Source organism: Peromyscus maniculatus, chromosome 3 (assembly GCF_049852395.1).
Source record: "Peromyscus maniculatus bairdii isolate BWxNUB_F1_BW_parent chromosome 3, HU_Pman_BW_mat_3.1, whole genome shotgun sequence".
Taxonomy (NCBI): Eukaryota; Metazoa; Chordata; class Mammalia; order Rodentia; family Cricetidae; genus Peromyscus; species Peromyscus maniculatus.
In genome coordinates this window covers 30,766,091-30,787,870 of record NC_134854.1, presented here as the reverse complement: position 1 = coordinate 30,787,870, position 21,780 = coordinate 30,766,091, and the positions used below count along the sequence as shown (strand labels likewise).

Sequence of the window (21,780 nt, the reverse complement as noted above, 5' to 3'; positions counted from 1 at the left end):
GAGCAGATAAAAAAATCTGATAGTGATAATCAGCTCAGAACTGATTAGAAGTTCAGACAGGAAGGGTACACCTGCAGAACACAGACGCATTTCATGGCTGTCAGTTTTTAAATCTAGCATCATGATGACTGAAGCCTGATTCTGTGCAGAATTCCATATAGAAAACTGTGATGAGGTTATTTTGTAATCACTATCACTTATGAGATTTTTGTAAACAGTTAAATTTCTAAGAAAATATCCAACCTAATAAAAACTAATCATCTTCAAATTCATTTTATAGAAATATTCTAAAATATGTCCTGAACAAAGATATACACAAATACTTTGTATGGAGTTTTCATGAGCTTTGGGATACAGGAAACAAAATACATAGTTTATGACCCTTAGATCCTGCATGGGCCACATAATAAATTTTACAAAAAAAAAAGAAGTTATAAATGAAAGAAAATATCATAAAAGAAATAGTTTCAGTGAAAGGAATATTGGCAGTTCTAAATTCATTCAAGTGTGTGTGTGTGTGTGTGTGTGTGTGTGTGTGTGTGTGTGTGTGTAATTCAAAGTGTAATAGAGACTCTTCTAGATAGATGCTGAAGATAAAACATAGAAACAATGTTCCCCACTCCAGTACTGCTTCCTTAAACAATATAGAGATCACATAGTAAGCAAATCACATATCCAAATTGTGACAAGAGCTATGTGTAAAGCTGTGCAAAGAGTCTCAGGACTGTTTTTGCTTAAGTTTTAGTTTCGCACAAGTCTTTCTAGAGAAAGACTTAACTAAGACATTAGGCTGGAATAAAGATCTAGAGAAGTTCCTTACATGGTAGATAAAGCAGCATTAATTACAGATGAGGCAAAAGTAAAGGGCAGATTCTACATGATATAAAGACAGAATTGACACTATTAATAGAGAATTCAGACCCAGGCTTCTCATGGAGGACCAGTTAAGAGGAGATAGATGGAGGACTAAGATCTGAGATTTTAGATATACTTTATCTATCAACTGGATATCCTGTTGAAAGTATTGAGAAGGCAGCTAAATTAAAAGTTGAACAAAAGGACACCAGCCAAACTAGATGCCTAACTTTGGTAGTAATCAGCCCTAAGGAAGCATGAGGACAGATGAGGTGAGGCTGCCAGGAGAAGGGGTCCAGGAAGTTGAAAGAATAATAACAAGAATGATCTTGATGCAATCCATTATGCAAAGGTTAAAAAGCAGAGCAAACACCAATGACCGAGACCCAGAAGAGCTGCTGGTGATGGAGGAAGTGATCAGGTATGTGTGGTGCACTGCATTCATAGGAGATCCAAGGAGGAAAATGAAGTGATAAACTTAACTTATTCAATGTGTTTATTGTTATTAATATACAAGTAGTATTTGATGTTAGCATTGATTACTGTCTGTGATCAGTATTAAGAATTATAGATTACTCAAAAGTACCAATTCCTATTCAGATAAATATCTATCATACCATTTAAAAAAATAAAGATCCAATTATGTCATTAAATGCTTTAAATTTAAATCTTAAACATCTTAAAATTAATGTCACTAATCTATATTTATTTCTTTTGATAAAGTATTATTACTGCAGTTTTTAAAGAAAAAGCTCTTAATCATTCCAAAAGTAATTCCAAAAAATCAAATTCATGTTATGTATTATATCTTTTTACATTTAATGTAAGATACCATATTAGTACACATCATCATCAATTTACATTTACTGAGAAGAGGATATTAGTGAAACTATGACATGTCATTGATTAATGGTATCACTGATTTCAGAGTTTTAGAAATAGGAAACTGTCATCTTCAGATTTCTGAGGTATTATTGTATTATCTTCTGTGAACTAATATATACATCCTAAATGACAAGCAGTATTTTTAACAAACAACTATGCCCAAAATAAAATAGCACATGTACCTAATCAACACTTGCTTTTTTCTATGGATGAAGGTTAAAAACTATATTTGGATAGCAGAAAAACAAGAAACATCAAAGCAAGTAAAATCAGATAAACTAGTATCTTGCAAATAATGTCAGTCAATCAGTATATTATTATAATGTTAATGAATACCCTATAATTTTTAAATATGCATATGAAAGTATTAGCATAGGCAAAATTCATTCTCATAGGAACAGTTTTTTATTATTTTTTCAGTGTGAGTAAAAGTATTCACTTTACCAGAGCTATTATTGTTAAGGAAACAGGGCAAGAGCTATGACTCAGCAGGTATAAGTGCTTGCCACTGAGGGTGAGAGTTCAGTTTCCAGGACTCTAGGCATAGAAGGAGAGAACCACCTCGAAGAAGGTGTCCCATGATCTCTCTACACAGGAGTTGTGGTGCCACAACCATCTTAAACAAACAAATAAATAAATGCAAACTTTTTAAAGGTTAAGTATTAAACCAGTACTGTGAATGCTAATTCATTTATGTACCATTTGAAAAAATATTAACTGGGCATCTTTTAACTGCTCCAACCCATTCTCAGTATTGTAGACATCACAAGGAGCCCATGAGGAGAAATCGAATACAATTTACAGAGCAGTAAGTAAGGAATAGAAAACAAAACTGTCAGGTTATATCAAAAAGTGTAAGATGTAATGTTAATGAGTGTTACACACAAAATGGAAAAGATCCATCACACTCAGCAACCACAGCACCTCCTCTCTGACAGGTTACAGCAGAGTTCTTAGTTCTTATTTCCTGACTCTGACATCTAATATTTATTTCCTCTAATGCATAGCTTATAGCATGCAAAGCAGGTGCATTATCAACCAGTTTTAATTACCAAGGACTCCCTGTTAACAGCAAAATCCATTTAAACCAAATTTCCTCTGGTTCCCTCATGGGAATGTCCTAATAATGAATAACTGTATAGAATTATTAGTCATAGTGAAGACTTAGAATAGTCATTCATTCAGAGAAAGGTTTGTATTTTTGGTACCCTAAAAATAATTCGAGATTCATTGAGAGCCATTACAACAAAGAAAAGAAGTAATGTTGATCAGTTTCATATTGTTTGGAAACAAGTTTGATACTTCTAAGCAAATCTGAATCTGAGGGGTTAAAATTACAGGCACACAAAAGGAAGAAAATAAAGATATATTTTCATCCATTGTCCAGTTTAAATTGTTGCTGTGCAATTTTTCTGTATCTTTTCTGGAGTTTTCACTTATACATGCATAAATGTAGATATATTTTACAGCAGCATTTTACAGTAGTAATTGAATGAACATTATAATTAATAACCTGCTTAAATTAATTTTTATTATTATTAACTATTTTATTATTTAATAATTCATCTACATTAATTTTCAAGATGATCTCAAAATGTTTTTCACAGCTGGTTTTTCCAGCCCAGGATCCAACGCGATATGGCATAATGTCCTTGCAGCAACTCTCTCTCTTTTTAACTTAATGCACACATCAGCCACTCACTTTCCCATCTTTTTTATGACATTCACTTCTTGATGAGAGAGTTCAAGTTACTTTTTGGAGTGCTTTAACCTCCTCATGTTCAATCTCAAAATTGTCACAGTCCATAATCTATTTCAGAACCAAATGTTAATTAAATGCACAATATGCTTCATTTATCAAAGATTCATTGGAATCCAGAGAAAATCAATCATTGCACTATTGGGTATTCTGTGCTATTTTGAAAAGATGGAGTGTTTCCTTCATCTTTCCCCCATGGGAGAAGGACATGATGCATGCCATCCCTGGCAGAGGACCACTGCTCTCCAGAAAGGACCATGAAGGTGTCCTAGGGATACAGCTTTAGCTATTACTTAAATGGACCTTCTTTGTGGTTTCTATAACGAATTCCCTCATGTGGCTTTTCATCCATCAGAGTGAAATCTGAATAAGAACGAGTTCCTTTGGACTGAGGAGAACCAGTTTACCTAAATTAATGTTTATTTAGTATCTAATAATGTTTTCTGCTGAGACAAACTGGGCTCTGTTTTCTCAAGGTCTTTGCCAAGTCTCATAAATCTGGGGCAAGGCAGCCAGTGTTACCCCACTAATAACCAAAGTGGCCACACACAGAATAAACAAGGGCCTGGCTTTCCAGACATCACTGAGAGACTCTATTGGGGTACATTCAGATTTCTCAGTATTAATTTATGATGTGTGGAATGCACTTTGCTCTCAAAGAAAGAAAATTGGAAAAGAATACATAGTACACATTTAAACAGAGTTTCAGCATACACTATTTAAATTTAATAGTGAACCCTTACCACAAGATGGAAAGGTAAAAAAGAAAGCTATGTGTTCTGTAAGGATTATAGAAGCTGACATTACCTTTGAGTTGTTTTGTTGTGTGGTAGACTTTCTAAGCAATTACACACCAGTATCACCAAAAAAATAATTTACTGGGTAAATTTCTCCTCCATTTAAAAATTAAATAAATTATTTATTCAATTGGACTTTATGGAGTTGTTTTCTATTAACTAATATAACAGATTTTTGCATCAAATCTTTCTAGCAAAGAATTTTGGAAGTGCTTAGTTTTATCTGTAACTTTGGAATCAGACAGTTAATTTCATATGACTTTGATTGTTTTAAAGTCCCAATTTCTTTCTCTAGACTAGGAACTAAAGCAATATTTTAAACTCTTTAGCAAAAAAATTTCTAAAGATGTCATAATTTATTTATAAAAGACACAGATCACATCGAGGGAATAAGGAACCCAGTTCATGGTGGTCCCATTTTAATTTAATCATTCTCCACGGTAATGCAGCATTTCCCCCAATTTGCATTGAACTTGAACCTCAAGAGCAGATGCATGCGAATTTTAGAAAGAAGGAGGAAAAAACAGGATTTTGATATTTGTTTTATTTTAGAGATCTGAGAATGAGTTTCCACGGAAAGAGAGATTCCAGAAGAAAAGAAAAGGAGATGGCATTTTTGAGTGTCTGAGGGCTCCATAGATGTTTTCTTTAATTTTATGGCTTCTTTGCTTTTTCACTGGAAAGATTCCCACACACAAGATGATGTGAATAGACTAACCCCTCTATCTCGGCTGGGTGATAGTTTCTCAAAATAAATATACAACTTATACATTCTTTTCCTGAATGTTTCTTTCTGAACCATACCCATGGGCTGAGATGTCTTTCTTGGGAAGTGACAGAAGTTAAGACAGTGCCACCTTGGTTAAGAAAAGTGACACCAAAAGCCTGTCTACTCTAATCAACTAGATGACTCTTTCTCTCTTTGAGTCTTGTCTCACACACCTTTAGCATGAAGCAAAGATGATTTCCAGCAAGCTTATCTTAGGAACCACTGAGTCACAAGACAAGGACTTGCCTCTGCATACCCATCGAACACAATTTGCATTTAGGAATGGAACTGAAATGACAGAGAGACCATAAGCATGCAGACCACACAAATGAAGCGTCCAACTATAAACTCTAAAGTAAATGATAATAATTAAATCAGAACTCTAGTAAAAGCAGATGTCTACAGATTAAAATAAATAAATAGCATAAATACACAGTAGGAATAGAGTATACTACAGTACATGACATATTATCATACTTCCTGTTAAAATGTAATGTGAGATGTGTAATTTTAAGTTTTACTAAATTTAAAATATGAGAAGCAAAAAGTCATAGATCAAAGAAATATTTCTCTTAAGTCATGTAACGAATCTAAATTATCATTTTTATTTTACTTTATCTTTATTTATATTTTTAGTTCAATTGCTTACGTACGTGTGTGTGTGTGTGTGTGTGTGTGTGTGTGTGTGTGTGTGTAAAAAACGTGCATGCAGGTGTTACCACCTGTGTATACATGTATGGAGGCCTGAGGCAGACACCATGTATGTGTCTTCCTCTATTGTTTCATCATAATCATCATCATTATCATCACCATCACCACCACCACCACCACCACCATCACCATCATCATGAGAGTCTGTCTCGGAACCCCAGCTTCATTTCTGTGAGAGTGGCTGGCAAGGTTGGCCCCTTGAATGAACCCATCTCTGCCCATCAGCACAGGGGTTTCAGCTGGAGAATCTTCAAACTCAGGTCTTCATCCTTATGCAGCAAGCAGTTATCCATTGAGCCATCCCCCATCCCTCGAAAGGAACGATCAGTCAGTCATTTTCCTTTTTCAGCCTCAGTTATAATTTTAATTTTAGCATTTCTTCATGCAAATGCTATTTTTCATTTGTGTGTGTGTGTGTGTGTGTGTGTGTGTGTGTGTGTGTGTGTGTGTTTGAAACAAGAATTTTCTATGCAAGGTAACCTAGATTGGAACTTGCTGTATAGTTCATTTTGACCTAAAACTCGCAATCCACCACCTTATCCCTTCAGATGCCGAGTTGTATTATAAGGCTATGCTGAGGTATACTAGAAAACTATGAAGTCATGGGAAGAAGAGAATCCCCTCAGGTAGAGTCTGTATGGAGACTCTTGACACTGCAGTATAAAGAATGTCAACACAGTTATCACTTGCTGAAGGCCTTTTTCTCTTCCCAACTGTTAGCCCCAGATTGTGTAGAAATCTGGCTGGAAGTGCCATTCACAGTAAAGGACATGTCTAATTTCCTCCTGCAAACCAAGTGGCTCCTGACTTTGTCACACTGTAATCCCACCCATGAATATATGTCTGGAGCCACCCTATAGGAGAAGGGAAAAGAAACAAAGAAGAAAACATTTCTTAGTAAGCCTTTCAGATCTAATTGAAGAAGCACCAAAATGATGTATGGATCCTAAGACACCAATTGCAGCTGCTCTTTGAGAATCCCACACCCAAGCTTTATTCTTTGCTGAGCACCATTTTTTTTTCAATATTTGACAAACCCCAAGTCTATTTCCTACTTGTTTATCCTGAAACTCCTCTCTGCTTCCAGTCTAAGGATCTGGTTTTACCTGAGGTGAGGTTCCTCGGAGACTAAGGGAACTTTTCAGCTTGGTGTAGGCAATAAAGTAATGCTTTGGCTGTCCCCGCTGAGGAGAGTGCTCTTATGTCCAGCCTGGACTGTTTAGATTTGGTAAGACATTCCTGATCTATAGAAGGTTTTGTAAAATTTAAAATTAAAAGAAGAGGTTGAGTACACTTTAAACTTAAGTTTAAAAGAAGCTTCAAATGTTTACATACCAAAATGAAAAGTATTTTGTTGTTGTTTTCTTGTTTTATTTTATTTTATGTTTTGTGTTTTTTTGTGAGAGAGAGAACATGAATTTTGATAGGTAGAGAGGTAGGAAAGATATGGGACAAGTTGGGGACAGGGAGAGAATGGCATCAAAATATATTGTATACAAAACTTACTAAAACTAAAATTATTTAAACTGTTTAAGTAACCAAATCAAATATTAACTCATATAGTATAATAAAATGGTAAATTAAAGGTCAATATTGAGTATTAAAAATTAGGGCACCAATATCCTTCAACTTCCTCCCAGGGACAGAAAATGTCCTGTTGTGGGACAGATATAGGTAATCTCAGCATAGAAACATGGGGCAGATATAGGCATATCTTGTATTTTAGTATTGGTATATAAAAATAAGTATTAATATTTATTATTTAAATATCATATAAAATCAATACTTGCTACTCTATTAATGATAAGTGGCTGGCTACTTTTATTTTTATAGGTTAGTGCTATATGACCAAAGAAAAAATTGCTGTTAACTAAAAGGTTCCTTATAAGAAAGCTGAAGTACTGAAAATACTCTATAATGACCAGAATGAGAGGAGCAGAAAATGGTGAGGTAACTTTTCTCACTAAGCAAAACAATAGAAATGTATGCAGCAACAAATGTATTGTAATCTAATAATTAAAATATATGCAGGGGGGTATAAGACATTTACAATAAGATATTTATTACACAAATACAAACTCTGGAGGATTTTAAAAACATAAAAATAAACCATTTTTTAGAAATAGTTAAACTTCCTCATATTTCTTTTTCTGTTCCCTTACTTGCTCACTGTATGTCTGTGTGTGTGTGTCTGTTTGTGTGTGCATGTGCACATTCACACATATACATATTTACACACAGCATCACATTTCACATATAGTAATATTTTAACTTGTTTAATAGCTGTGTGCTTAAAATAATATGCCATAATATTGACAAAAATTTAGTCACATTTTTGAAGGAAAAAATACTGGCCTAGTGACTGATATCAGATGAAAGAAACAGAGGGGTAAAATAAGAAGCAACCATTAAAATGTACATTTGTAGAAAATGGCAAAGTGAAGACTGCAGATACTTTCTAATGACAATTACCACACTCCATGAATGGTTAGCAACCTATAAAATCATGGGAGGTACTTAGATGATCAGCATGCTGCTATGGGCAATTCAAAAGATTTGCCTCTGGAATAGGAAGTCCCAGAGAAGCACACTGGTAGAGCAGTGCAGATGAAGTAGGAGGTAGGAGGATCACACCACAGTGTGAACACTGCCCACTCACAGTGCTGGTCCTGAGGGAGGAGGATGTCTACCTACAGTCATCTCTGCTTCTAACTGCAAACACATCACCTATAAATGTGCCTCCAGCTACACAGAAAATATTTTCCAATGACTGTGAAATAAAGAATGCATCAGTCAGTTCAGAATTATGCAAACATCCATGTATATTTATGTATGTACCAATGTACATACATATTTCTCACATCTGGGTATTCAAATTATATGAAAATTGGAAAGCAAATTAATTTTCTTCCATTATCTTTCAATTTTCATGTGAGTTATTCTCTTTGTTTTTTTTCAATTTCCTATACATTATTTATTCACCATGTACCACCTAATTGATTGTTTTCTGAGTGTTGTATTATATATGAATTCATAAGAATGAGTCTGAGATTTACAATACAGATATGTCCTTGTTAACCTCAGGGACCCTTCATTCATATGAAGCTCATTTATATAGATACAGATTTGGGGAAGTCTTTTAACAAATATCACAACACCATAGACACACAATCCTTCCTGGTAATAGTATGCATATATATATATATATACACATACATATATATATACATATATATATGTATATATATTTTCCAGTTGAAAGATCTGTTCTATTTTATGTGTGTGAATGCTTGCCCTGAATGTATACATGTGTACATGTGCACTATGTGTGTCCCTGGTGCCCTCAGAAGTCGATAGAGGGTGAATTAAGGGTGTCTGTGAGCCATCAAGTTGGTGTTGGGAATCATAATGTGGTTGGTCTTCTTCAAGTGCAGCAAGTGCTCTTGAAAACCGAGCCATCTCTCCAGACCTGTGTGCTGAGTTCCATGACCGCAGTCATCTACTGCCTGATGGGTGAAAAAGATTTAAATTTAAAAACTAAAACGAAACTAACTACCTCTGTGGTTAAAATTAGCTAGGGTCCCATTGTAACTGAGATCATGGCTTGGTCTATTTAGTGATCCTGACATGTATAAGCAAGGTGGGGTATTGTAAATGCACTTTAGAATGAATACATGGGGAAATGAATGTCAGACTTGGAATGTAAAGTCACAAGAATGCCACTGAGAGTTAGTATCAGTGTAACAATTAGCAGTATTGTATACTGTCTGAAGTATTTTGAAATTTTTATACAGAAATTTTCTGCCATCCCATCATTTTCTTTATACTTAAAAGTCAGTTGATTTTCTTGACTGTCCATCCCTTTACCTTGCTTGAGTCTTCTATTCCGAGTTTTCGGTGTGATGTGTCCCTAGTGATCATGGTTTATTGAATAAGCAATAGATAACAAACACTACTTAGTTTTAAGACTCTCATATTTGAGTTCTGTTATTAATCTAGGTGAAAATCCACCAAGGTCTTGAGCTGAGAGCAAATACACATTTCTATAAGATATTTGTTTTTAAGGGGAAACTATGTTTATATAGCTAAGTGGGTTACTGAATTGTAAAAATTAGATAAAATGGAAACTCTTTCAAAATTCCTTCTTTAGAGCACAGCGAGGTCATGCATTAGGATACAGGAATGAGAAGGTAAATCCTCCTTTCAGTGGAATACATGTCACACTGACTGCTAACAAAGGTAGCTAACTGAGTGAACCATGAATGCAGAAACTTGGGAAAATTTGGTTTAAATCTTAAAATCACAATTCCCATTGTCTGAAGATATTATGACTGTACCCCTGCACCACCCCTCTAGACTAGACTGTTTCTAGGTTGATGTCAAGTTTCTTTTTAGTGTATGTAATTTTCATTGAAATTTTTTCATACACTATTTCATACAATATGTATTAGAATTATGTGTCTCCCTTCCCCCAACTCCTTGTAGATCCTCTCCTCACCTCTACCCACCCTGGAGTAAGAGATTATTATATTATATAATTCAGAGAAACATTTGTTTTATTTTGACTCAGAAAAGTTAAAAGATACCAGTATTCAACATTAAGGTTCGGGGCTTGTATGGTTGCTTTACGGTGTTCCTTCCCCATGTACTTCTGCTGCCATGAGCCTTTTGGCTTCACAAGTTAAGAATCAGGACTATAAGTAAGAGTAGCAGTGAATAGTCTACATCATCAATCTAAAACTGATGCAAAAGACACCTCAGCAGTGATGAATGATTCTGTTAGTGTCTAGTGAGATATTTTAAGTGTTCAAGTTAAAAGCAAAGTTGGATATTGGTCAGTCAGACACTACATGATCTGGTCAGGCTAACTCAGTTTCTACATCAGTGAGTAGCATATTGCTTTCAGGTCATCCTAACCATGTGGAGGTGTCTTCTCAGCAGGTGAAATAATAAAACCAAGAACTTCCTGGAGGTCTATTTGAACAGGTCATGAGGTTCACAGTCTTCTATCTGATCCAAAATGTAAGTAGCTGCACCATGTCAACACAGACACAAACATCTTGTTAATAAGTAAATCATAATTTAAGAATTAATTAAAATATTAATTGTGCTTTTCAATAGGTTACCAAGACATCAACATTTGTTAAGCCATTTGGTACTTTCATGTTGGCCTGTTTATGTCATGGAAGCAAATTACTGAACTGCTGAATTCTAGGAACTGAGAAATCATTCTAAAGGTTTCCTAAGTCCTTCCTTTTCATCCTTGTGCAAATAAAAGAGAAATGTCCACACAGGTCGCATCACTCATTGAGTCAACCCCTAAGGAGACTTTGTGTATACAATACACTAGTGAACTTCCTACCTAATTCTAATGCTCATTCTGATGTCTTCGTTCTGCTTCTGTGTTCTGCAGCCCATGCTAGATTTATGGCGAAGTTTACAGTCACTAGGCTTTTCTGTGTTGGAACTCTCTGTGTTTATGTATGAGTGCACCAGGTAGGTAAAACCTGGGATAACAATGTCCTCATTGTGGTGCCACAATTAAGCTCGACTGGAAAGAGCCCAGGGCTGACTTGTCTTACATTGACTGCTCTTAGGTGAACACTGTTATTTTTATTCCTGTAAATTCTTTTCATTATGTATGTGAGACAAATAAAATATTTCATCAAACAATGTTTCTAAAGTTTTAAACTACTTAACTAACTCATAATGTATGAAAATTTACTATGAATCTTGAATGTTCTTTAATTGCTAAGCAACATAATGTTTAAATAGCACTCTGATCACAATTGTGTTTCCAGACACTCACACAAACACATCACAAATAATTCAGGATGTGAGCAGGAAAGGCAAACAACATTAAACACACAGAGTTTGGCAAAAACTCGATGATAAACCGCCTAGTGACAAAATGTTATTTAAAACCATTTTTAATTTTTCTAATTTTCCTTTTGGCCCAGTGCCATGGATGTTGATTCCTTTATTCATTCTTGAAGATAACTAAAGTAAATGTTCCCAAGTTTATGCTCGTATATATAATTTGAAAAATATATTTTTATCATGCCAAGATTAAAACAAAACAAAGCAATCAAAAGTATAGTAATAGCCTTAACAAAAGGAAAATAATTCATCTCAGAAAATATAAAATAACTAAGAAAAGTTCTCTTAAGATATGAATATGTTTCTCTATTGGAAATATAAAGGGAGACTTTAAAATTGATGTGTGTGAATGAACGTGTGTGTGTGTGTGTGTGTGTGTGTGTGTGTGTGTGAGAGAGAGAGAGAGAGAGAGAGAGAGAGAGAGAGAGAGAGAGAGAGAGAGAGAGAGAGAGAGAGAGAGAGAGAGAATGTCTTGTAGCACTGCAGTTTGGGGCATTAACATTTTTCCTTTGTTTTCATCACACTAACTGAAGCATTCAAGAAAATCTTAAGCTTTATATTAGATTGTTTAAAAAAAAGACACTGAGAAATTAAAAGTCTCTATAAGAATCTCCATACTTCTAGAGTGTCTATAAAAAGAATCAAATTTGTTTTGTTTTTCACTTCACAAAATAACCCATGGTTCTTGTTCCCACACAACTTCTCTTATCAATGTGTCATAGGCCTTGACTTGTCCACTTTATTTTCTCAGATAAAGCTGCCTTATCTTATGGATTCTGTGTTTGAATATATAAAGGAAGGAACATATTTCTGACTTTATACACATTGCTTTTATAGTCATTGTATCAGTATCAGGTCCCCTGTGGTTTACTAACTCCTCATTGTCACTTTAATCTCTCCCTCATTTTGTTTTACACCCGTACCTACATCTTAGGACATTCATTCATTTGTTCAGGGTAAGAGCTGTTAAATCTTATAAGTTTTGTCTAACTTAACTGTTAGACAGATTTTACAGCTATAAATTATAGCTGAATTTCCTTTTATTTATTATTAGAAAACATAAACAAAATTGGAAGTGAATGGCTCATTCTCTGTGACATAAGAGAATCTGTACCTAAAATTGATATTATATCACCAAGTTAAAAGATTTGTTAAACAATGTATACATTTCTTCCTGACCTAATTTCTATTACAACTGTTTATATTGTGCATGCAAGGAAAATTTGCAAATGTGCAAATGACCTCAGTCTGAGTAAATGTTTCAAAGTCAATCACAACCTTACAATGAAAGAAAACCAAAAGACCCTGAAAAAATGACATTGACAGAGCAGAGAATGCTAATTTTCTGTATCTGGTAATAATACGATAATAATAGATGGTTGCTAAAGCTATGTAGCTGAAACATATTTTCAAATACATATAGATAATCTCATTAGCATAATTCCTACACAGAGTATGTTTTACAAAACATGCCAATGTATGCCATGACTAAACCTTACCATGTACTTGTTATCTATATGGTATATTTCCTTATTGTATAAACAAGATGGGAGATCATAGTTTTTAATCAGAAATTTCCACAGGGATATAAGTGAAAGTCTGGAGGTGTAGACAAGGGAACTGTTGCACTGTTAAACACTAGGCATTGCCAAGAAGGTAGGAGCCATTCAGCTTTATATTTAAAGAACTATGTCCAGGTGATTTTGAACTTAATAAAAACACCTTGATGTTTTTATTTAGAAAGCCAAAGAACATTGAAACCACTTTGTATCATAAATTTACTGTTTCAAATAATTAGTAAACTCATACAGAAAAGACTGACTTATTATTTGTGTTCAGGATTTCTTGAAGTGATAATATCTAGAAAAATTTTGCATGTGATATGACACAGATCATCCAAAAATTGTGCTGCAAATTACATGGGATCTGTTGCCATATTCCACTCCAAAGAGACTGCATTAGCCAGATTTCTCCAGAGAAACAATTGGATGTTTATTTGACTATGTACTGAAAGAAAGAGAGAGAATAGAGGACTGCTGCAATGTGCTGGCTCACGTGACTGTGGAGACTGATGAGATTCCCTGAACTTGCAGCTGCTAGCCAGACACTCAGGAGAACTGACAGTGGACAGATATTTAATGCCAGCATCTCACGTCCAGGAGAACAGACATGTAGATCAGTCCTAGTCTGATGTCTTGTGATCAAGAAGCCAAAATATGGCTCTACTTTGAACTGTGCAAGTTCCAGGCCCAAGATGAGATGGTTGAGTTCATGCACATGGGAGAAAGAAGAAGAAAATTATATGTATAAATATTCCAGCTCAAGTGATTCAGACAAAAGGAAATTCCCTCCTACTCATGGTGTGCCTGGCTTTTTTTTCTCCTTGGCTTTTCAGAGAGATCTATGAATCCACCTACATTTGGGAGGGCAATGTGTTCTAGTCTACCAATTCAAACATTAATCTTGTCCACAAGAACCCTCACAGATATACCCAGAGCAATGTTTGGCCAAATGTCTGGGAATCTGGTAGTTCAGTCAAAACACAAGCATTAAAGAAATATGTATTCCTCTCCCTACTCTACAGTGCCTGCATCCTGATCCTTTGTAACACCCAGTGTTCCAGAAGTCTGTGCCTGCTGAACTGAAGGATGCTCCAAGGTTACAAACATCAGAAAAAAGTAATGTCATTTTCTGTTCATGTATGTTTTCTTAGGGCTGGCAAGGACATTGCATTACTTAAATAACAAATTATAGTAGCTAAAAGCACTTGACTTTCAATAGAATGCTTAAATATTTTACTAAAAGAATATGAAGGAATAAAACATGGAGATTTCAATGGAAGGAAAACTCCAGGAATGAGCTGTAAGATGTACTCTTGATAGCCTGTTCAACCTCACACAGCCTCCACTATGTGGGGAGTATATGACTTTCTCAACACAAAGTTGACCAGACATTTTCTTACTAAAACTTAAAAAAAAGGGGGAGTTATAAAATGCACTTGCACAGTTTCTGATTTTTATTGCAAATGAAGTCATGGTCAGGATGTCAATGATTTGAAATACAGCAGTAAGATTGTTTCCCTTTTCCTGGGGAGCTAGAGTATAGAATAAAGAGCACTTCATGAAGGCTCCAGTGAGCCCTATGAAAAAGAATAAGCCCTTTGACAGCATTACAACATAAGGTGATAACTTTGGGTTAGTCCCACATAATAGACAACCATAAAAAGTAATTAGGATTGAACATGTAATCTAGAGAAAAAGGTAAAATCTTTTTTTTTTTTTTGCAAGGAAAGTGTGTAAATCTGAAAGGCATTTGGCTAAAACCTAAATTCAATTATTTTAAATTTTAAAGAGTATTTATTTTAAAAAGAACAGACTTCCTTGTATTTTTCTGCTACAAAACTGTGCCACATTATTCCTGTCATCTCCCTTCACGTTTTCCAGGATGACTGACCTTAAAAATGATGCAATCATCTTTCTTATGAGGCAAATATTTTCTCAAAATTTTACAGATACAGAAAAGATGAAGTGTGCAATAAGCTACCAGATTCTTATGTGAGGATACTATAACCAACCCTTTTGAATATTTTTATTAACTAGTGCTTATTTATTTGTGTGTGGGGGACTTGTGTACTATGGTAGGCATGCTGGGTCAAAGCACAGCTTGCAGGAGATGTTTCTCTCCTTCCATCATGTGGGCCAAGGGTCAAACTCAAACAATCATGTTGGGCAATTCAATTCTTTACTCTCTGAGCCAACTGGCTAGCCCATTTGCACCTTTTAAAAATCACATATCTGTACATCCTTTCCCAATACATGTGATTAAAACAAAAATAATTTCTTTCTACATATTTTAGCAGGATCCAAACACTTATTTTGTATTACTATTCAAAAGTATATTATTAGAAGACGGTAATAATAATGGATACATATCTTACTGCACATACAATTAACTGAAACCATGTTCATTTCAAATGTAGTAAATGGTAAATGTAGTGCTCACTGGAATATGGTCTCTTTTTAGGTTCGGCTGTATTATTTTATGTGTATGAGTGTTCTGTCTGCATATATGTGTGTGCACCATGCGCATGTCTAGTGCATATGCCAATCAGAAGAGGGCATCAGATTCACTGAAAATGGAGGTAAGGATAGTGTGGGCTACATGTGCATGACAGACAGTGAGCCTAGATCCCCTGCAAGGCAGCAAGTGCTCTGTTCCACACTGCTGAGCCGTCTCCCCCAAGCCCTAGGACAGGCTCCTAATTTTAATCTTTCTGGTGGGTAATTTGATATTTACTGTCTTTCTCTGGGGTACATATTATATCCCTGCCATAGTCATAGTAAAATTTTATGCATTTCTGACAAGAAGCTAACATGTGTGAATACATGAATCCTTGGGAAACAGGACTCGGTGAGAAGGTACAGAGGGTCATGCTAATTAATCTTTTGTAAATGAATCCCATATATTTAGTAGCTGAGGCACAATTTTATTATTTTTAAGGGAATGGAATAATAATAGAGTAATGGTCTTCTGAAGTAGGAATTTTTTATATATCTTATTTAATTGTAGATGTATATTTATAGTGATGGTTAGCTAAAGAAAATAAAATTATGAAAACATCTAATCTTACCAGAGTAATTTCTGCAACTCTCATAAAGTATTGAGTAAAAACTCTAGAGTTCTGTGAAGAACGATGTCACCTTAACTTGCAAAAATTAAATTCTCAGCTGGTAAAGATCTGAATAAACAATATGACTTACAGCTAAATAAGGCTCGTTGTTTTACTCTTGTGATTTTAAGGAGAAATATACATAGAATTAAATCATGTTGAATTTTTTCCTGAAAATTAGTGACATTTAATCTCCTAGTATGTGTGTATATGACTATGTGTGATGTGTGTGAATTGGTGTTTGTATTTAAGTATATGTATTAAGTATATGTATGCTATGAAATTTTAGAAGTAGACAAAACACTTTAACATAATATTTCAAATGCCAGAAGGGAGTGATTCTGAAGATGATAGGACAACCAATGTAGTCCAAAGAATGTGAGAAATTTGTTTAACAAACTAAATAAATAATTGTATTTTCCAGAATACAAAAAAGTCTCTTTTGTTAAAGACAAGTCTCTTTAAGACCTATGGTTTGACAGAATTCCCATGCAACACTGAAGCATTTCTAGAATGCGCACTACTTATGAACAGTTGTCATTGCTGGCCAGTTAATCCATTTTCCTCTCCCTGGAAAACAGCTATTGAGTAGAGGTGTGCACAAAACGCTGACTAGCAAAGGGTCAGCCTGCTTGGCAGCTTTTAAGAAAGCACTAATATGGCAGGCACTAAGACCAGAGTAGATAGATCAAGTGAACACTGTATAGACTCTGGATGCTTCATGGCTATTTCCACAAGAGCTCACCATGTAAAGTGTGGTTCTAAATGGACTCTGTGCAGAATAGCAATGCCATTAACACTTGGCACGACAGCTCCCAAATGGAAGTGCTTCCGAATACTGGTTTATTTTATTCTTTATAAAGATAAACACAGTAGGTCACTGTTCAGAGAGGCTAACACACTTCATGAATAAAAGCCACTTTGAAAGAAAAATATAAAAAAAAAGTCTCACTGTCACTGGCATAAACCTGCTATTTTAGCAGACTGAAATAATAGGTCTTAGGTTTTGCATTCTTCTTTTCATAATGTTAATTTTGAGTCTCATTTGTTAAAATGAATAAAGTCATACTAAAATCTTGGCACTTAGTAAACAGAGTCTGTTCACATAAAAAAAAAAGCTAAAAATTAAGACATTATTGTAAAACACTAGCAGGGAAAGATGAGAATAACTAAATGAAAGATTCTAGTTGTGCTAACAGACTTTCAATTCATTTCTCCAAATGAGAGTAAGTTCCTGAAAAGATGCATTGCGTGTGTGTGCGTGTGTGTGTGTGTGTGTGTGTGTGTGTGTGTGTGTGTGTGTGTGATTTTCTATCTCTAAACAGACTCTCAGTCTTCATTTCTATGCCTTTTTTAACCCAACATGACCCTGTATGTAACAGACTTGGGGTGCTCATTCTAATACCTTGATGCTTAATTGACTCTTTTGACAAATCCTAAGCTACCTTTCCATGTTGCATCACACTTTTATTTTCTAAGATTTATACATAAACAAAAGGCCACATTTCCTATCTGTGTATTCCCATGATCAGAGGAAAGCACAGGCAATGAGCTGGTGGGGCTGTGCTGGCCAGAGCTGGGCGATCAGTGCACCAGCTGGTGCCCAGCACCTTCCCTCAGTCTCGGGTGGTACGGAGATTTGTGTTACCATTTAGCATTTTATTTTAGTAAGATCAGAAAACCATCAGCTACAGCTCTTCTAAAATCCACTTGCATTTACTTCTTTCATGTCTGACCTCCCATGTGTCTGCTGTGTTCACTCCTCCTCCTCTTCCCCTTCATCTCAGGGGCAGATCTTCCCTGCCAGACCCTACATTTCAATCAGAAATCTAGTCTTGTGTCCTTCCTTTACCCTACTTATCCTAGACCCTAACATGTGATTATTCTGGCAGTAACTATCTTTTATCTCCAAATTCCATAACTATAAGTACATAAAGCAAATATGGGGGTTATGAAAGCTGCATTTTTCCTCTTACCCTTTATGAGTGGTCCATTTGGAAAGCCACAGAAGGATGATTAGGAGACCTGATTTGCTATGAAACTGCTTAAGGTGGTAAGACTAAATCAAACCACTTTCTAAAAAAAAAAATTAAAGTTGGAATCTAGTCTATAGGACAAGACTCAAATTTTCCTCCAACTCTCACCCTCCTATGCTTTTGTTTCCTAATCCCTAGACCGTTGCTTTGCAATATTTTCCTAGATCCTTTCCATCCTGCATCACCTCAGACTTCCAGTCACATAGAAACCACACTCAAAGGTGCAGGTGCTTTGCTAGGACTGTTCTGGTACCCCACTGGGAGAGCAAGGTGACTCATCTATCGAAGAGAAGAACACTTCAAACTTCCGAGGTCCTTCTCAACCTGCTGTCAGACTTCACTGAAGTGTTGATCTTTCATTCATGAGTAAAATGCTGTCTTATTTAACTATCATTCTGTTAAACTCAGCTCTTGTCACAAATGGAATTACAAGTGACAAAAGGATTATGTTATGCTTCATTTTAGCTATAAAATTAATTATTTGGGCATAGATAACACAGGTGCTACATTCATTCTCTGTGACTGTTTGCAGACTTGGGGAATCTCAGTAAAAATAAAACTAGAAGAAAGGAGCAGCAAGAGGGGGATAGAAGGGAGAGGAAGAATGCAAGAGAGATGAACTAGTGTACAAAACCACAAACCACAAGCTTTACTTACACAGTGCCTACCTCAGAGATGTCACACCAATCCTGTCTTTCTACAAACAATATCACTCATGAATAAAATATAAACTATTACTATTTAAAACCATAAATAATTTACAGCCCAATAATCTGAGCAATTTTGATAGAAAGTTTCAAGTAAAATACTATAATGTATTTATTGGTTTTAAACATACACACATATGTACATACACTACACACACACACACACACACACACACACACACACACACACACAAAGGGAGGAGCAAATAAAGTTGATATGCCTACAAAGTGTGTGTGTGTGTGTGTGTGTGTGTGTGTGTGTGTGTGTGTGTATGCAAAATGGAAAGACGGTTTATATCAATAGGGCAGAACAGTAGTACTCAGAGGACATTGGTACCAGATCAAGATAAATGATTGGAAATGACCAGGGTTACATCTATATTTGAGTCAGAAAGTCTGAATACATAAAAATAACACACAGTGAAAGAGAGTGAGGAGGGGTAGGAGGAGAGGGAGTAAGTGAATAGGAACTGAATTGAGGTTTCTACTCTGGAAAAGGGATTAGCCAGAAGGCACATTGAGGAGAAGAGTGTGGCAGCCATGCTTAGCCATACCTGTAGAGACAGGCATCCTCTCTAATGAGTACCTCTGGGAACAAGAAGCCTCAAGCCTCTCAGCAGCACTGGAAGTAATAGGACCCTCCCTCCTAGGCAGGAATGGCAGGACTGCACCTGGTGTTCAGAAGTGGCACCTCATTATCCCAGAGGTGCCGAGAAGCTGGAAGGAGTTCAGAGGCAGGAGAGAGGAATGATTAGATGCAGAGAGAGATGATTTGTGATGAAAGATTAAAGCCCTAAACAAGCAAAGCCTGGCTGAGCAACAAGTTGATGGGCAAAGAATTTATCTGTGAATAATCAACAAAATGCCCACTTTGTAGGAAACATACTATTTAATCTGGTATCGGGAAAAGGGTTATAGAGAATAATTGCATAAAGGAAAAAAAGAAGGCAACTCTTAAGTTATGAAAGGGAAGATATAAGTGATAAATCTCCTAATATGAGGAAGACACAGAGCTGAAAGACGGATTAGGGCAATATGCTGGTGCGAATAAAATAAAGCCACACAACACAACACACAACAGCATATGATGCCGGGATTCAGAAAGCAAACACGGTAAAAAGAAAAATAAGAGGATGTAAATAGGACACTGAATTCAAACTCACCTCTCAAAAGAAAAATTTGGCTTTGTTCCCCATATTGTCTTCATGCAAAGTTTTTATTAATTAATAACCTGAGCTGGTTATAAATTAGGGCATCATTTTTCAGAAGGAAATGACATAAAATAGGGAGGTAGGTCCTTTTAATATCACTCTGAACGATTCTTTATGTGGGTTTGTAGTTGGTTGCTTTAAAATAGTGAGTTATAAATGAATCAAGTATCTAATCAGACATGTGGGTAGGTATAAAACCTTGAAGCACCTATCTGTGGGAGTAGACAGTGAGTCAACGAAGAAGGCAGAGGGTTCCCAGGCAGAAATCACCCACACTAACACTTGTGGTTGCATGCACTCATGAGCCACTGGATTTCCTCAATGAATCACTCTGCATTGTCCATCCCCTGGAAGGAACCTGAACTGCCCATACAGGTATTACTTTTGGATTATGATATTTGGGTTAATAGCTACCCATATTCCTAGTAACATATAATATTCTTTCCTTAAAACCTAGAATTCAGTTTTTAGTATTTGGGGACACACCAGATACACAACAGAAAAAGTGAATTGAAATAGTTATATTGATCTATCATGTATTTAACTTTTATATTTTACTTGTTGACAAACTTTTATTTGGGGGCTTGGAGAGCCATTGAAATAATAATATGCACTTGTGGTGTACAGTCGTAAACATGTGCACATGCCTTTCATCTCTGCTAAGACACGTTTCCCTAGTCCGATATCAGTCACTCTCCACTGGACAAACAACGGAGCTGAGGATCCACTGAGTTACTGAGAAGCCAAGGTCAAGGTGACAAGAAAAACAAGAACATGGAAGACCTGAATCTTCCACCTGTTGGACCTGGTATCTTCCCTCCACACTGATTCTTACAGGATTTATAAACTTGATCACAGTACCAGCATAAAATTGACAACATCCTGCTTATACACAAAACCACAGCTTTGCTACAAGGTTCTTGGAAATCTAATACACATAGTAATTAAACGTAATAAAAGAAGCAGATATGACAAAAATAATAATTAAATGTATTTGCATAAGTATCCAGTTTATGTAAATATTTGTTTTCACAGGAAGACTGTTTTTCCCACAGAGTGATATACCACAGGTGACGGGAAAAGTCTAATGGAAGGTTCCAGTGACTGATGGGCTCAGAACAAGCAGGCACTCTGAAGGTGCAGCTGGGTGGAGTTGAGAGGAAAAGGAAGATAATCCGGAGAAGGTGTTCCAGGAGGGTGGGGCAAAACCTGAGGAGGAATGTGGAAAAATAGAGGAAACCCTGTCAGGTTTCCAGACACTGAAAAACAAGCGTCAGTGCAAAAAGACACTTGGCTACAACTTCTCTGCTTCGCCAAGGAGCAATCTGCTGAACAGAAGGTCCCAGTAGCGGGAGGAAATTCTTAGCAAAGGCAAACAGCATCTTGGACCTGGCTAAAAGGAAAAGAGCATTTAAATGAAAGACAGGAGTAAAGAGACTGAGTCAGGCCTTGGATATTGGACAGCAGGGTTTGGAGGCCGAGGACTTCCCAAGTGTTGAGC

General features: G+C 35.9%; 1 protein-coding gene and 1 long non-coding RNA gene across 2 annotated transcripts in view; one reads left to right on the top strand and one right to left on the bottom strand.

Moving 5' to 3' along the window:
• Nucleotides 1–21,780, bottom strand: part of Sema3d (semaphorin 3D) — a 191,657-nt gene that overhangs the window by 143,871 nt on the left and 26,006 nt on the right. The gene's annotated exons all lie outside the window — the stretch shown is intronic.
• LOC121827889 (uncharacterized) lies at nt 10,702–11,065 on the top strand. The gene is made up of 2 exons (XR_013049721.1): nt 10,702–10,798; nt 10,898–11,065. It is a non-coding gene; the product is annotated as an uncharacterized LOC121827889 (long non-coding RNA).